Here is a 13,971-nt window from a genome sequence, read left to right as displayed (position 1 = left end):
ACAAATATGCAAAAACAAAAAATTTCAAGCACAAGTGCAAATTGCTTGGCTGAGCTTATAATGATGACGCTGACGATGCCAAGTAAAAAAATATGATGGACTAGCTCAGCTTTAAGTGACCCCATTTTGTGGCGGATGTGCGCCCCTTTTTTTTTCTTCTTTTTCTTCATATAAATGCATATTGCTCCTTCCTCTTTGTACTCATTTATTTTACGCTTAGTATGTAGGTAATCTGATTTTTATTTTTCCATTGGTTAATTAAGCACAAATCATATCAGTGCGAGTGATCGAAATTAGCATTTATAACCAAAGGCTAGATATAATGACGTCTGTTAGCAATCTCAAAAACTTACAAATCACAAAAAAGTAACTATGTGAAGATTAATCGAAATCAAGTGATAATTATGCCACAAATAAGTATGTTGAAAGTTTTCACGATTCGATTTATGTACATACTAGCATATAAAGTTTGCGTCTTAAGTCTTTCGTTACTTTATAAGAAAAACATTTTTTCAATATTTCAAATATGTATTTTTTTAAAGTATTTAAATTTTCATTTCATTTGCATAAATATTTGGCTGATTTATTTAAAAATTTATCATCTTACAAAAATGCTTTTGCTTTCAATCTTTTAGTTTTCTCAACATTAGTTGCACCTCTAACTTGTCGCCACTTAACTTAATGCGTAACCGCATTGCATCAATCATCATTAGCTACAATTGTGTTCTTTTCACACTTGGGAAGAATTTTAGAAAGTGATTTTTAAATTTTGTTTCAAATAAGTACTGCATTTTTTTCTGAAGCAATGTGTTTGCATGCTGCAAGAAAATGAATATTTTGGATTCAATTTGTTGTTGTAGTTGATTTCTCTTATAAATTGCCCCAGTAGGCTTTCTAAATATGCTGCTCATTCAATGTTGATATTTAGTACGGTGAATTTGTTAAAAGAACTAAGATATCTTTTTTGTCCCTTCATTAACGCAATCAACCGACCTCATCTTGTGTTCTGACCTACATCTTGAACTAATTTTGCTTTTATTCACTTTTAATTTGTTCAGAAGGCATGTGCTCTATATATTATTGAAATTTTTCTGTGTGTAGACACAAAATAAATTTCTCTTTCTTTCTTAGTAAACTATTTTTTATTGGGTTAGTTTTCATTAGCGCTGATTGTGATGCATCAAAAAACACGTTTAATGACATATCTTGATTTTTTAGAGGCTAATGAGTCATGTGACAACAAATTTTTTTTTCAGTGAATGGGTCAGGAAGAACTTTGAATACAAAAACGGAATCTCTTGTAATTTTAAGAGAAGAAAATGGTGCAAGATAATTTGAGCATAGAATTCCTGAAGTACAAGCGAATACTGATTAGCCATCACCCAGTGAGTTTCTCAGCTCCATATCACGCTCAATTCTCACGTGAAACCTCTAGATCATCGGAAGGGTTGAAAACCCGTACACAGGATGGGCAAATGTCGTCCTTGTGTTTCATTTAACACATACGAACCATCATCCCGTCGCAAAGATCCTGAGCCAGATAAATAATTTTGCATGTAAATGCAACTACAGCGATTTGAGCTAGATATATTCAGCTAGAAGTCTGGTTCAATTCGTGAGCCAGATAATTTGTTAATTTCTTGTCTTTAGTTTGGCAACACTGCCTTTCTTACACCTACTCTTTTTTAGATAGATATGGTGCTTGGCACTAGATGATGGCTATGGCTAAGGGCCAAGCAGCGATATCTATTTTAAAATAAGTAGGTTTATGAAAGGCAAAGTTGCCAAACTAAAGACAAGAAATTAACAAATTATCTGGTGTACAAATTTAACCAGACTTCTATCTGAATGTATCTGGCTCAAATCATTTTTTTGCATTTACATGCAAAATTATTTATCTGGCTCAGGATCTTTGCCACCGGATGATGCCTATTCACTGCTTGCTATGATAAATATCAGTTACTGCGATCACACGACATTTAAGAGCTCTTCTGAGCAACTCTGTTCGAAATGATAACAGATAAATTTTAGAATTGTATGGGCTCCTATTACCAAAACAGCGACCTTGAAAAGAGTTTTGTCGAGTCCAAGAACAAAATTACTGTATTTATGTATAGAAAGCCGTGATCCTCTTTTTAAAAAATAATATATGTATGAAGGACTTTAGCGTTTAATAAAATTAGAATTATGAATCATAATCATAATTTAGTTATTAAATATGCCGATTTAATTTTTCTTACAGACTGGACATGGTAGATTTAAGAGAGTTGTAAAGTACAAGGTTTGGAAAGAGTATATAATAACTTACTTACTTATTTATTGGTGCTTAAGCGTTTAAACGCTTATGGTCGTCCAACAAGGCGCGCCGGTCGCTTCTTATCTCTTTAAATTTATTTATAAAACATATATACCAAAGATTTTGCGGTAAGCTTTATGACATTGAGATAGCGCTAAAAATGGTCGGCAGTTAGGTGAAGTATTTTTGTAACGAAACAAACGGCTATGTGGTTTGAGATCCTACTTGTACTTCCTGATGCTGGCAGGCTTCTGAAGCTTTGCTTAACTGTGTTACGGCAAATGAGTATAAATTTGAAATGAAATAATAAAAAATAGTAATATTAAAATAAATAATAATAATAATAAAACTTATTTACCTATTGATTTTTCAAAATTACTCTATTATTAAAAGTTGTTCTCTGAATAATTTTTAAATTCAAAATTTTTTTACAACGATTTGCTTGTCAACACTTTTTTTTAACTTTTTAAAACCAATTTTAAACTTTTTGGTTTTGTCTTTAAACCTTTTTTGTATTCAAGACTCATGCTAATATTATTTTGCCAGTTCGGTTTGAAATGTAATCTATGTTATATTTAAAATATCTGTACTCTTTTGAAAGGTTTGAAATATTCAAAAAAATTTGTTATAAAAATTAAGAAAACTGATAAAAGGTTTAAAATTTAGTCTTACATTTCTAACTGTGTATTTGTAGTCCCCTCAAACCTAACAAACTAGTTTTTGAAAGGTATTATGTGAAAGCTATATCTTGCTGTTGATGCATAAAAAGTGAGTCAGAGTTATCGATATTCTTGTATTGTTGATTGAAATCCTAGCCTAAACAACCAAATTAGTCCTCCAATTCAAAACTCGTTCATAAATCCTTTATGAAGTGGAGGAAAGTGACAATGGTTGAAATGTGGGATTATAATTCATTTTTAATACTCGTCCACTGAAAATCAAACAAAAATATTTATTGGGTATTCTAGACAAGATGCATGCATATTCTTAGTATATCGTATTTTCATACCCAGCTTTATTTAAGCATAGAAAATTATAGCTTTTTGCCTGCTTTTTCCGTGCAAGTTTAAACTCTAGTTAAATTTGTCTAAATTTTAAGCTTCTTGCTTTATTCGATAACACAAAATTTTGCTGCTCATTTCAGCTTAAGCGACCGAAGTGGCAGGATTAAACTCTTGTCAACTTTAACCAGAGTTTTAACTCGCACGGAAGAACCCGGCCTTAAACGCATAACTCTGGCGTGCAAAGGTGTCAAATGGTCGAGATAGACATAAACTTCCATATATCAATATAATCATCGTCGAAGGATATTTTTATTGCGTCACATATGCCTGTCTGTTCATCCGCGATTATCGTTTTTGCTAATACCTGCTTTGAGGGCCAAAATCATGGCCTTCCATATGGACTCTAGCACTTTGCCCACTATTACAAGGCATCATATTCAAAACATGGTTCAACATAAATGCTACATTGAAAAAACTAATATTTTCTTTGCTCCGCAATAACCTCTGTTAACGAAATTTTGTATGAGAATAATTTCCATTCGAATAGTAAAAACCATTATCTTTTAACCTAAACTAAGCTGATTTTCGAATAAACACTAGTTTATTCTTAACGGGATATTTTATCATGCATTTTTTTATATTATTAGCAATTTATAATATAGCTGCCAAACGGGGTTTTGCTCTCTGGAATAACTGCGTTTTTGCTGATAAAGGGTATAGAAAATAAACCGACGTTATATTACACAAATGAGACTGTTTAAAGAAATCAATGAAGCGTGGAATATGCAAAAAAGCTATTTAATATAAAGGTGTATTAACAATAACAATTCTAGTAGCTTATAGATAGCAATGTCGTCATCAATAATTACATATTCAATAATAACGATAGCATGTTTAGGTACAAATGTGTGTAATATTGCCGTTGCAACTATTGAAGGTCTTGCGGTTTCCTACCTGCCGCCCAAACTCCATAGCCGCAAAAAGTTGCATGTACATAAATAGCTCTTGCGCCGATAATAAAACATTTAACCGTCCAATCATTCACCTGACTGTATATTAATTTTTATACGCCCATTAATAAATGTTGGCATTTATGCTAATTGAAAATGATCTCAGATGCGTCAGTGCAAAATTACTGATTGCATATCAAATAAAAACTCAATGTTACTTGGTAATTTAAATTGTAGTTAAACTTATAATGAGGCAGATTCTTACATGTTTATTTAATGATACAATATATGTATCTAAATCAGTAAAGGCAAAGGCTAACTCAGAAATAAAACAACATAATTATTTTTTTAATATTATTTTTATTGCAAAAATAAGTATGTAATTTCAATTTATGAAATGAGTTAGTACAGAAACGTTTCGTTTATTATAGTTTAATATGAGATTATCTTCGTTTAGTTTTACTGTTATATACTCACTAAACTTAGAGTTACATGTATATAGTCCGCTAATTGATCATTTCATCGTTGATTACGATAATAATTGAGACAATATTTTTTTCATTGCAATATGGTTACACATATCATTGCAATATGGTTACATATATGGTATCTCTTTAGCAAAGTTCAACATGTTTGACTTGAAGTGAATAGAGAGACCTCCAAATGCAATATTGAAAGAAAAACAAATCAGAATTAAAAAAAAATAATTGGTGCACTATTGTGGATATTGTTTCAAAAGTTGACAAATTAACTACTATAAGCAAAGGACTACAGGGCAATAAGTTTATCTTCATTTACCGAAAATAAAAAGGTAGCCGTTAAGTTCATGGTGTAAGAGTACAGATGTGCGTCTAGAAAACTAATAATTTTAAGTTAGCTAACGCTCCTACTTAGTTTCTAACTTCGCGCGATTTACCTCCGAAGAGATTAAGGTCAGGTTGGCTTCCAAATCGCATAATACTCCTTTTAATTTTCCCTACGGATTAGCGGGATCTGCATATTTTATGTCGACTTCGAACGGCATCTGCAATGCAGATGAATTTTCGTTGAGAAGCTTTTCATGGCAGAAATACGCTCGGAGAGTTTGCCAAATCAATGGCTTTGGGGCGAAATTTTTTATGTTATTTTGCCTGCGAGTTGAACCCGGGACCTTCGATGTGGTCGGCGGTGCACGCTACCACCAGTCCACAGCGGCCACTCACCCACGCGTTCAACAATCACGAAGGCAACTTTACCAGAAACAAATAGTTTATCTGTAAAAACCGATACCGACAAGTTGGTTTTTTATTATCGGCTTATTATCGAGAGCGAGTTATCATCGCCGTTCTCATCGGCTTCTTATTGGTACAGCTTGGTTTGTAGATGTTGTTTTATCCGAATTTCTTTCATAAAATACCAATCGGTCGTCGGTAACTTTTCGACAAAAAGTCAATAAATTTTCGATAACAAATCCCCGATCCGTTAACAAATCTATAACTTTTCGATAAATAGCATAGATTTTAGACCCAAAAATTAGCCAAAACTATTCTTAAGGCTGTATATAGGAACAGTTTTTAGTCATCCCTTGTCAAATTTGGTTTGGAGACAAACTGGTTCGGACGTTGCGCCATCATCAATAACTTTTTGTTATGGCAGTACAGAACATATTCGTTTTGTTTTGTTGATTTTATGACAAGGAGGATAATTTATGTATAATGGAACGATTCCATGCAGATTGAAATTTTTTTGAAGCGGATTCGGCAGCCATTTTCTTTACCAAAATTTTACAGATATTTCAATAAATTAATCCTCAGTTTGGTTGATTTTATCACTTTTTTTCTTTTAGTGCAGATTTCATCGATTTTCACGCTTGTCTTAATAGTAAACCGGAGACTATCTAGAGGGCCCTTGAGATGCATAGAAATCAAAGTCTGCAATGACGTTGATTGGCACAAGAAAACGGGCATAAAAGCTACCTTGGTTTTCCACAGGGTGATAATTCAGTGCGCCCAATTACTGGTAAACCCAAGAATTCAGGCGGTTTTGCAGCATAATTGTTAGCTTCTTGGACCCATTTCAAATATGAATGTAACATACACATATTAAGCATTCGACTCTGTTGCGACACCAAGTTTACTATAACGGAAACCAGATAGTTGTATCGATTTCTTGGTTAATGTAGGAAGTCTATGGTGTCGCAAAGAGTAACGGCGGGCAACTCGATAGCTGATCTATGGATATAACACATCCCAATTCAAACTTAAAATCTTCCGCCTAACATCACGTAAGATCGCATAGGAAATTTAAGCATCTTTTTGAGGACAGCTGATCAAGGTGGGTCGATTCGATTGTCTGCTCCATCGCTCCAGCGGCAAACGGACTTATATATGTGAGCTACTGGTGCCAGAGTCTACACAATTTCTATCTGATACTCAAATCTCATGGAAACCGTTTACCGTTACAACTACAACAACAGAAGGTCTCTATTATTGACTAGACTATACAGCCATCCCACCCGATAAATAACTTAGAGGTAACGATTTGTTCTCGAACACAAGCGAGAATTTTGGGACTCGAGAAAATGAGAACTCGGCTTTCCGCGAGATTCCCATCTCTCGAAATAATCGTAATGTTCGCGAGCTTCTCGGCATTCAATTAAGTCTCTTCATGGGCTGTACTATATATAGAGCTTACGATTTCTTCTCGAATATAAGTAAGAATTTCTAAACTTGAGAAATCGAGAACTCGGCTTCCTCTGAGATTATCTAAACTCGAAATAATCGTAATGTTCGCGAGCTTCTCAGCATTCAATTAAGTCTCTTCATGGGCTGTACTATATATAGAGCTGACGAATTCTTCTCAGTCGTTCTCGAGAAAAAATCATAAGCTCAATATAATACTGCCAAAGTAGTGGCTGTCGAGAAGCTCGTCAGGCGTCGAGTCTCGAATTACTCGCTTGAGTTCGAGAAGGAATCGTAAGTTCTATATATAGTACTCACAATGCCAGGACTAAATTCGCTGGTCATTGCAAAAAATAAAATTCTTTGTATGATTTAATCGGGGATTGCCCGTAAAGCATTACGGGCATACAAACAGATAAAATTGGTTAATTCGTTGTAGTTCTATAAATAGAACAAAAACAGCAACAAAACCAAAGTTTCTTTGAAAAACCGCCGTACCAACAAGCATAGCTTTAACACATAATTGCATACGAAGTATGCAATGTGTAAAAGATTAAACTATGCAAAAGAAGGCAATTGGGAAAACTTTACAACAACTAAGGCATGACGTAGCTGAATGCGTTTGTAACCATTTCAACTATCGTAGGAGTGCGGGTTCGACTCCCACTCCCGGGAGAAAAGGCTTTGAAGAGATTAACAAGGTATAATCCAAACAGCTGTCGCCTTGTCCGTCCTAATGTCACGTTGTTTAAATTTTTCCCAAATTATTAAATAAAATTCTTTGTTGACATTCAGTTTTTAAGTTACTTGGATATCCCACTTTTTTTTAATACCTTAGACCTCGATCTATATTAACAACTAACCAAATATATATATGCATGTAATCTAACAGGGTGAATGCGACTTTTTCAAAACTATTCGATTAATTCGAATAATATATCAAATATCATTGGTATTCGTTGAGTTGCTATAACTATGAGTATTAAACTCCTAAAGACAGTGATACCTTTGAAGGTACAAACTTAAGGAATAGTAGACGATCTGTCATCATCATCATGTATGTTACTATCTCTTAAATATAATTAACCGCAGTGTGCCTTTTAATTGCTCGTTTTAGTTAACTTTTAAAATCGCTGTAATCATAAGTCACCTAAAACAATACTAACTGTAGTTAATTGCTGCACAAGCATTCATATCGTGCTCGTTTATGGGTCCAACAGGCAATTCGTTTTTTTATACTCAGTTGAGCAGAGCTCACAGAGTATGTTAAGTTTGATTGGATAACGGTTGGTTGTACATATATAAAGGAATCGAGATAGATATAGACTTCCATATATCAAAATAATCAGGATCGAAAAAAAATTTGATTGAGCCATGTCCGTCCGTCCGTCCGTCCGTCCGTCCGTTAACACGATAACTTGAGTAAATTTTGAGGTATCTTGATGAAATTTGGTATGTAGGTTCCTGAGCACTCATCTCAGATCGCTATTTAAAATGAACGATATCGGACTATAACCACGCCCACTTTTTCGATATCGAAAATTTCGAAAAACCGAAAAAGTGCGTTAATTCATTACAAAAGACCGATAAAGCGACGAAACTTGGTAGATGAGTTGAACTTATGACGCAAAATAGAAAATTAGTAAAATCTTGGACAATGGGCGTGGCACCGCCCACTTTTAAAAGAAGGTAATTTAAAACTTTTGCAAGCTGTAATTTGGCAGTCGTTGAAGATATCATGATGAAATTTGGCAGGAACGTTACCCTTATTACTATATGTACGCTTAATAAAAATTAGCAAAATCGGAGAAGGACCACGCCCACTTTTAAAAAAAAATTTTTTTAAAGTAAAATTTTAACAAAAAATTTAATATCTTTACAGTATATAAGTAAATTATGTCAAGATTCAACTCCAGTAATGATATGGTGCAACAAAATACAAAAATAGAAGAAAATTTCAAAACGGGCGTGGCTCCGCCCTTTTTCATTTAATTTGTCTAGTATACTTTTAACGCCATAAGTCGAACAAAAATTAACCAATCCTTTTGAAATTTGGTAGGAGCATAGATTTTAGAGCGTTAACTGTTTTCTGTGAAAATGGGCGAAATCGGTTGATGTCACGCCCAGTTTTTATACACAGTCTTCCGTCTGTCCTTCCGCATGGCCGTTAACACGATAACTTGAGCAAAAATCGATATATCTTTACTAAACTCAGTTCACGTACTTATCTGAACTCACTATATCTTGGCATGAAAAATGAACGAAAACCGACTATAACCACGCCCACTTTTTCGATATCGAAAATTACGAAAAATGAAAAAAATGCCATAATTCTATACCAAATACGAAAAAAGGGATGAAATATGGTAAGGTAATTGGATTGCTTTATTGACGGGAAATATACCTTTAGAAAAAACTTTATAAAGTGGTTGTGACACCTACCATATTAAGTAGAAGAAAATGAAAAAGTTCTGCAGGGCGAAATAAAAAACCCTTAAAATCTTGGCAGGTATTACATATATAAATAAATTAGCGGTATCCAACAGATGATGTTCTGGGTCACCCTGGTCCACATTTTGGTCGATATCTGGAAAACGCCTTCACATATACAACTACCACCACTCCCTTTTAAAACTCTCATTAATACCTTTAATTTGATACCCATATCGTACAAACTCATTCTAGAGTCACCCCTGGTCCACCTTTATGGCGATATTTCGAAAAGGCAAACACCTATAGAACGAAGGCCCACTCCCTTTTAAAAATACTCATTAACACCTTTCATTTGATACCCATATCATACAAACAAATTCTAAAGTCACCCCTGGTCCACCTTTATGGCGATATCTCGAAAAGGCGAACACCTATAAAACGAAGGCCCACTCCCTTTTAAAATGCTCATTAACACCTTTCATTTGATACCCATATCGTACAAACGCATTCTAGAGTCACCCCTGGTCCATCTTTACGGCGATATCTCGAAAAGGCGGCCATCTATAGAACTTAGGTCCACGCCCTTTTAAAATACTCATTAATACCTTTCATTTGATACCCATATCGTACAAACGCATTCTAGAGTCAACCCTGATCCACCTTTATGGCTATATCCCTAAATGGCGTCCACCTATAGAACTATGGCCCACTCCCTCATAAAATACTCTTTAATGCCTTTCATTTGATACACATGCCATACAAACACATTCCAGGGTTTCCCTCGGTTCATTTTCCTACATGGTTATTTTCCCTTATGTTGTCACCATAGCTCTCAACTGAGTATGTAATGTTCGGTTACACCCGAACTTAACCTTCCTTACTTGTTTTTTTCTATAAGTAGCACTGTGAGCATAAAATACGCCAAACCCTAGCACGATTTTTGATTGACCGCAAATATTTTCATGATCAATAAGCAAATATAGTTCTATACAAACATTACTTTTGCAAGACACGTTCAGAGTTGGGCATTTAGCACAAACACAATTGCATAATTAAAGCCCTCACTGATAATAAGGAGACTATTTTGGAACCATTACGGAATTTTTACAGCAGCACATCAAAACACCTTTATGTTTCTAAATGAGTTGGCGAGTTCCGGTATTTTTGAGGAAACCCGTGATTTGTCACAGTGATTTCTCACTCTCAGTGAATTTTAACAGTGGCTGTAACTAGAAAAGCAATATGATTTATTTCGCGGTTCAAAGCCTTCTTCTGAATTAAATGGTTTGGCCGCCCGTCGGTTCTTTGCCGAACTAAGAAATCACTTGTAATAATTAACACCCTAAATGACGATATCTTGATTCGAAGTGATGTTTTTATCATTTCCTGATAATATTGATAGGGGATATTGATGCGTTTGGACAATTTTCGGTTTCTTATTAGAACTTTGTCGAAATAATCTAGAGAGTGTTTATAGGTCGTTAAGAGATTATTTGTGGTACCAGTTCCAAATCAAATCTGTATTATTTTGTAATTATTCAGTAACTATTTCAGTAGTATGTCCCCCAACAATTCTGAGTTTTTTAGGCTAAATATATACCGGTTTCGAATTATTTGACCATGGTTTTATTTTAGGACTTTTTTTGGAACTTGTTTTATATATGCTTGATATTAAGATAATTAAAAAGTAATGAAATACAAATTTTGCAGCTTAAGAATAGGCTAGAGTAAAAAAATGTAAAACAAACACATTGTTGAGCTTAGACGCCGAATCGGGCCAAACTGATTCAAAGCTCCCAAAGTTTCATAAAATAACAACAACATGATACCGGCAGGAAGCTACAGTTGACAAATACTCGTTTGCCTATGATTTAGTCATAGCAAATAAACTGTAACTGTAAAATAACTGTAAATCACAGCGACATCCTAAATAAATCGCTGCTACTGACTGGCTGTCGCAACCTCTGAGTGTCTTTTGGGATCATTGTTTTGCAGTACCGCAATCACAGAAACAAAGGAACTTGATTCGCTTTCCCACAGGTCTTTCCAACTGAGTGAACGAGTTCCAAAATCACATGTCCTAACCAGTGTAGCCGCTGTGTGTACTATCACACTTACCAAAAATAGCACTGATAGGTGCAAGCATAGCGTCACAAAAATAATTAACTGCGATAATGTGATTCACTGTATTCACGTTTGTCTGCTACGTAATATAAATAACAGCTTAATTGGTTCATGTTATCATAGCTAATTTTGAGACGAGAAATGTTTTCGGGCCTGTGATTTCGATTATTGCAAAGCGTGGTTTAGAGCGACACGCATTACGTCCCGTGAGTCAATAACAGCCATTTCTGCAAGGAAGTCGCAGCGATTTATTTCAATCTTTCAGCAGCTGTGACAAAATCACAGGTAAACGAATATTTCCATGCTCTTGCTTGGTAAGAAGCTGGAGCTGACAAATATTGGTTTACCTGTGATTTTTTCACAGTGACTGATCACAACAAATCGCAGCAAATCTCTGACTTATTTTGAACTTACTGAGACTTTTAAATTTGGTTATTTTTATAACTATCACTAAAAGTCAAGCTTTCGGTGGAAATACTGTAGACTACGAGCAACTCTGACACATACGTATGTAAAATATTGCCAAACGCCATAAATTTGTCTTAATTTGGTGCACTACATGACTTACATATGCCAGTATTCCAATATTGTACCTAATTTTCGCCTACGAAAGACTTCAATCAAACAAAAAACTTGTTTTATCGTTAACGCAAGAAATGGAAAGTTGTTGGCGTTGCGAAGTCCTGTCCTTGTGCGAAAAAATATACACAAATCAAATGGACAATGAGACCATAGCCGACAAATAGGCGCGGCAATACAAACCAATTCCAATTGCTTGCTTGGTCGACCACTCCAATTCTCGCGCTATGTTTTTTCTTTTCTTAGTCTTAAGGTTGTTTTTGTTATTTTGGTTTGTTTATCAGTCGCATGTCTCATTTAATCTGTCCGCCTCTCTTGATTGCTTCACATTGTTTGTTGCATAAATTTTTAATGAATATATTTAATGCTTTATATTGAAACTGTTATTGTTGTTGGTTTAGTTTAGTTACACACTACATGGTAGTCACGTTATTATTGCTACTGCCACCATCAAAACCATTTATAAGCATTCAATCCGCAAATAAATACCGTCCAACATTTACCTCAAATGACGGTAAAACCGGCAATTTTTGCAGCTACGGCTGTTGCTGGTCCGTTTATTGCTCAAATCCTTTTTTGTTTTTATTTAACATTTATTAAATTGTTTTCTATTTTCTCACATGTTTCCAGTATTCTGACATATACGTAACAACACATACATATATATATATATATACGAAACATACGTCTAGTCTGCTGTATGTTGTAATATTCAACTCTCAAGAAAATTGCTACCTTTTTTCTACTCGCCAGTCACTCGCAATTACAATCGAATTGGATCAGAAAAAAAGTCAGCGATATAAATGGACACGAAAATTGATAAACAGTTTGAGACCTTTGAAAAACTTGGAATTAAGTCCAGGGACCGTTTACAATTTTTTAAAATGTTTGCGAAATAATGTCAAAATTGCTTTGTTTGCGAAATGAAAGAAAAGTGGGGCTGCGTTTCTAAGTACTTAGTTGGAGTTAATATTAAGTCTAGATTATTTTTGCTCCAAAGCAATATTTTTTGTTTGACCGAAGCAAGAACCCTTATAACACCTATAATTTAAGGCAAACACGTTTTTCCCAAACAAAGCTGTGAAGCATTTAAAAGGCATCTAAATCAAGGTCGAAAAAATTTTGCATACAAAATAATATTGGTTTAGGCTATTTAATTTGTTTTATTCCACAGATATTGATTCTTCATTAGATAAATTTAGGTTTAAACTGCTATTGAATGAAGTCATTGGATTATTTAATATTTCTTAGTTAAGATACATTTGTAAATAGTCTGCAAGGATGTTCTTATTGTCTTAAATTATAATATGAAAAAATAAATAAATAATTGGCGCTTAACCATTTAAACGTTTATGGTCGTCCAATAAGGCGGTCCAGTCGATTTGCGCTCTGCCGACTGGCGCCAATTGGTCACACCAAGGGAGTTTAAATCGTTTTCCTTCTGGTTCTTCCAGCGTAGTGGGGCCGCCCTCTTCCTCTGCTTCCATAGGCGGGTTCTGATGAAAAAACACTTTCTAAATCGCGAAACTTATCCCATGAATGGCAAAAATCAAAAAAAAATATCATGCCTGATAAAAACATATAGTTACCCATAATTTGATAGATGACTTGTTTGTGTGGCTGGTGCTGCTCTGCTTTTTCTTTCTTGAAGAGTTGCTTTTGAATCTTTTATATTTGTTGTTGTTTTGTATTTAAAATTTTAAATTGCCGGAAACTGTATCTCGTTTGATTGGCATATATAAATACAAACATGTGCAAATACTTACCATTTTCCACTTCAAATAAGCAAATCATATGATAGAAAATAATAACTGACATACACATTAGGGTGGAGAAAGTTTTCTATAAAGAGCTTAGCTAAACTCTGAGAAAATGGGATTTCACGTAAACTCTTTGGTTGCTTTAACTTTTTTGTAAAAAAGTTT

At 34.4% G+C, this 13,971-nt stretch overlaps 1 protein-coding gene across 16 annotated transcripts in view; it reads right to left on the bottom strand.

Moving 5' to 3' along the window:
* Positions 1-13,971, bottom strand: part of pio (piopio) — a 217,669-nt gene that overhangs the window by 130,312 nt on the left and 73,386 nt on the right. Inside the window, exon 3 of one of the 16 annotated variants that reach the window (XM_067776762.1) lies at positions 2,309-2,563. The exons of 14 other annotated variants lie outside the window; for them this stretch is intronic. The gene's annotated coding sequence lies outside the window, so the exon portion shown is untranslated. The remainder of the gene's footprint in view (positions 1-2,308; positions 2,564-13,971) is intronic. One more of the 16 variants, XM_067776760.1, reaches the window with a different exon arrangement.

The sequence above is a fragment of the Eurosta solidaginis genome, chromosome 3 (assembly GCF_040869045.1).
Source record: "Eurosta solidaginis isolate ZX-2024a chromosome 3, ASM4086904v1, whole genome shotgun sequence".
Classification (NCBI taxonomy): Eukaryota; Metazoa; Arthropoda; class Insecta; order Diptera; family Tephritidae; genus Eurosta; species Eurosta solidaginis.
This window is presented reverse-complemented; position numbering and strand designations above follow the sequence as displayed.